Source organism: Hippocampus comes, unplaced genomic scaffold, assembly GCF_001891065.2.
Source record: "Hippocampus comes isolate QL1 unplaced genomic scaffold, H_comes_QL1_v1.1 scaffold205, whole genome shotgun sequence".
Lineage (NCBI taxonomy): Eukaryota > Metazoa > Chordata > Actinopteri > Syngnathiformes > Syngnathidae > Hippocampus > Hippocampus comes.
Window position 1 is genome coordinate 1,082,494 of NW_017804874.1, and position 4,636 is coordinate 1,087,129.

At 38.8% G+C, this 4,636-nt stretch overlaps 1 protein-coding gene across 2 annotated transcripts in view; it reads left to right on the forward strand.

Annotated features, from left to right (window-relative positions):
- Positions 1-2,315: 2,315 nt before the first annotated feature.
- The window catches only part of eya2 (EYA transcriptional coactivator and phosphatase 2), a 44,600-nt gene continuing 42,279 nt past the window's right edge, over positions 2,316-4,636 (forward strand). Inside the window, exon 1 of one of the 2 annotated variants that reach the window (XM_019879722.1) lies at positions 2,316-2,542. The gene's annotated coding sequence lies outside the window, so the exon portion shown is untranslated. The remainder of the gene's footprint in view (positions 2,543-4,636) is intronic. The other variant, XM_019879713.1, reaches the window with a different exon arrangement.

Below are 4,636 nucleotides of genomic sequence, written 5' to 3' on the forward strand. Positions count from 1 at the left end.
GCTCCAACAACTACAGAAGAACATGTCCATTTCAAAAGGACGTGAAAACATGAACTTACCAACAAGTGCAAAATTCAAATGTTGAGCCTAATACATCTCGATTGTCCACTCCATTTTTTGTGCTGAATCTTATGAAAAGAAAAGGATGATATTTCATGGGGATTTCCTTATCTCTTGTTTTCTCCCTTTTCCTCTTATTTTCAGCTGAAAGCGATACCCCCTCTCAGGATGTGCTCTTAGATGCCAGACGGTGCCGTAGTTCGGACGCCCCCCCCCCCCTGCCCCCAGGGGTGCCCTCGTGTCTCCATGTCCACAGGTGCCGAGATGTTAGCCATCCTGTTGTCCCCCCCTTCTGCTTCCTTGCAAGTCCGTGTTGGCAGGTCCAGCACATTGGTGCTCATGTTACAGAATATACAGGCACACAAACATGCACATGCAATTGTGCTTTCGGACAAACGAGGCCAAGGGGCAGCGACACCCGCATCGCGCCTCCTCACTCGTGAGGGGGCAAGGGCAATTGTCAAATCTTTGGTTGGTGATGATTGTGTGTGTGCGACCTGTTATGGTAACCTCCAGTAGTGTTTGACATCTCCCCCCCCCCCCCACACGCGCAGGTGATGGGCTTCAGGCTCTCCCTTTCAATTGAATGCAAATTGGCCAAGCAGTCAATCAATCAAATCAGCATCAAATTATTTGACAACTTTTGACAGCAGTATTGGATGATCAGCTACTTTACACAGTGAAGCTAAAGGAAACACAAACCCGTATACATGTGAGGATTTATGAAAACGTCACTGAGGAAATTCTGTACCACTCCAGTCCTGTAGGGGGCGTAATGCTCAATATTACCAACTCTCACGCCCTTACATCATATATTTTTTTTTTAAATGTGAGATAACTGTATGTTTTTCGGTGTAATCCTGCTGGCATTCATTCATGACCATTTTAAATGAATTTCCCGATTTTTTGGGGTGGTAATCTTGCTGCTCTTTTGACTGCAAAATATGCTAAATTCAGCACTTTGATAGTTAAGTACAGCATTTCCATGACATCAAGCAACACTTTTACAGTGAAATATAAAAACAAAATCACTTTTTTAGCAAAGTGCAGCATTTCCACGGAAGATTACAGCAAAATTGTATCAGATGGAAAATTTAAATAATTTAATTGTCCATCCATTTTCCAATCCACTTTATCCTCACAAGGGTCGCGGGGGGTGCTGGAGCCCATCCCAGCTGTCTTCAGGCAGTAGGCAGGGGGTACCCTGAACCGGTTGCCAGTCAATCGCAGGGCACACACAGACGAACAACCATCCATGCTCATACTCACAGCTCGGGACAATATTGAGTGTTCAATCAGCCTGCCATGCATGTTTTTAGAATGTGGGAGGAAACCTGAGTGCCCGAAGAAAACCCACGCAGGCACGGGGAGAACATGCAAACTCCACATAGGAAGTGGGAGAGGTCTTGGGATCGAACCCAAGACCTCTGCACTGGGAGATCGATGTGCTAACCACTGGAGCACTGGGCGCCCAGAATTTAATTGTAATTTACAAATGTAAATTCATAGATTTACTATTTATCAACAAAATTCAAATAAAATATCGTGTTTTCATCAGAAATTACAGCATAACTATACAATAATATCAAAATTATAGCAGGTTTAAAGCAAATTATTGCATTTGATAACAGATTGCGGTGTGGCAAAATATATTGTTTCCATGGCAAATTATAGCACTTGCATGATAACATACACAAATGTCTGCATTTTATATCAAACTATGGCATTTCTGCAGCAAAGTCGCACTTTTATAGAAAAATATAACCTTTACATGCCAAATAGCACCATCATCGCAAATCATAAAAAGTACAACACTTTGCTCAAACAATACCACATTCCTAAACTACAGAAAAATGTACAACATGCATCACTTTTATAGCCCGGTATAGAAGCTAACAGCAATTTCATATTTCCATGACCTACTGTATATTCATCAGCATATATAACGAAAATCAATATCAGTGGATTAAAAAGAAATACAAGAGAGCTTTTGATAGGTCATTTTGCTCATTGCAGGCACACGCACGCACATTGCTGGCAGTTACTTCGCACAAACTAACAAATCCTTCTATCTGGCGTGTGGACGGAGAGCTTCTTGCTTGTGTAAACAAGCATGCTGAAGAGCTCTTAACCAAACAAAAGATCGCAAACAAAGATTGGAGAAGAAAGAAGAAATCGAAAAAGTGTCAGGAGGATGAGGAGAGTGCGCGCGCACCGAGAGAGGGAGGAGCAGCGAGATAAGTGCGTGAATTTACTTAACTTGACTTCCCAGCTTCGGCCAAAGCAAACACGCCGCACGCACGCAGGCTGCGGATAGAGGGACAGTCGGCTGAGCAGTGCGTGAAAAGCTGTCACTTTTGCTGTTTACCTCCCAACGGACACGCCGCCGCAACCGCCGTTGTTGTTTGTTAAAGTTCCTTTTTTTTTTTTTCACATGGATAATCGGATTTGCTCCCCGACGACCTCATCGCGCAGCATGATGGTAAGCGTCCAAAATATCTTCCCAAATAATTTATTCTTCAACTTTTTCGGAAAGCGTTGATTAAATTGTCGGATATAAAGACGACCGCGTGTTTCCACTTTTACCTGCGGTCGCACCTCAAATTTGCTTTAAAATGCAATCCAATTATTTTCAGGTGACATTTCTTCGTGCATTTTACTCACTTTTATGCAAACTATGAAATTGACTTACTATTATTATTATGACTACGCATACATTTAAACATTGATAAAAACACACTTTTATGGAATTCTTAATGAAACATCATTAATATTAACGGTTTCTACCATTATAAATCTGAATGTTAAAAAAAGTAGCCATTGTGAGGATAAACGGGTTAGAAAAATGGATCGATGCTAAAAAATATATATTTATTATTTAATACTACAGAGCCGCTCACACAAATAAGCAGTTTATATAAACTATTGTATCATCATAGGCATGAGTGAATTTTCATTGTTATTTTTTTAATCTAATGTGTTCTTCTGTAAAACCACAGTTACTTAATAATAATTCAATAGATGGAAACATTTTGTATTTATATTTTTAAGGCATCCTTGAAATGTGCAATATAAATTCATATTAATTCATGCTTTGCCACGTTTTTGTAATTTCTGCTTAATGACTCTGTTTGGATAAAGTGCCTGCCCACCCACCTTAATAATTCAGTCAGTACCAGCGGTGGGTAATTTCAGGCTCCGAGGCCACATACATCCCACTCGAGTATTTGATCCAACCCGAAAAATAAATACAAACCTCAGAAGAATCCAAAACATTTAACATTTAAAATCACACCTTTTTTTTCAGGGAGGGGGCATCTGATGTTCTAAAGTCTTGAAAAGTGCAATTGAATAATATTTGGCCTCACACAAGATTGCACTCAGACACACACTTGACACCCCTCAGCCTCCGTGCCGGGACCCTCATTAACTCTATTAGGGGAGCCTCACTTATCATGTTCACATCACACCTCCCCAGTAGCTCGCTCACTCTGTTTTCACAACCATTCCAGTATTTATCCATTTCTATTAATTCATGAATGTCATGTAAATCGCTATAATTATTAATAATACATACATGCAGGTTGTGGCTTTAAATGTCATCTCCACAGAAATGTTTTCAATGCAACATTAGGACAACTGCAGCGTCCGACACATTCATCTTATACTGTAATGAGAATAATACTCAGTATTGTATTTTTATATTTAATAAAATTAGTATTAAAAATTTAATATGAGGTCTTTTTCACTGGTTTGGGTCATCCTCACAGTGAGATGTTTCTATTCGTGCTTTAATTGCCTTATTTTATGATACGAGAGAGACATTATATTATATGGAATTTTAAAAATTTTATTTCATGGGAACTTTATTAGAATTTTTTTAAGTGGGGTTTTCCAACAGCAAAACTGTTATCCTTAACCTTAAAAGCAATATCTTCTTAATACAACTCCAATATTGTTATTCCATGTTAACTCTTGTCCAACAAAAGCATGTATCTCCAAAATGTTTTTTCCCTCACAAAATAAAGAAATGGATATACTGTACATACAAAAAAACCCCAACCAAAAACCAAACAAAAAAATCCCTGAGATGTGTAGATAGTGTAGTGTTGCGTACCGAATGAAAATATAACTGTTTTAAAACAGAGTTTCAAAGTGGAGGAATTACATTGCATTTGAGCATTTGCAGTATTAGTAATAGTAACGTTGGCATACAAATATGCTACTAATTAAGCAAAACTGTACAAATTGACATCTGTGCACTTCTCTGACTACGAATGAAGTACTACTAGTAAAATACTTAATGTCACTGTTAGCAATAGTAGCACTCAGTTTTCAATTAGTTCCCAGTTTTGCCTCACAAGTTGCAGTCAGTGAATAGAGTGCATTGTGGAAGGCAATACCGGAAAATACTTTACTTGCAATATTCAGCTGCGCTAAATTGTCTTACTGCTGAATGCAAAGTATGAACTAGTGCATGGAAATTAAACTAATATAGGAAAAAAATTGCGGCTTTCCATCAGCATTTGTAGTATCACATTCATCTAAGTGTGACAGATGCTCAAACATTAACACC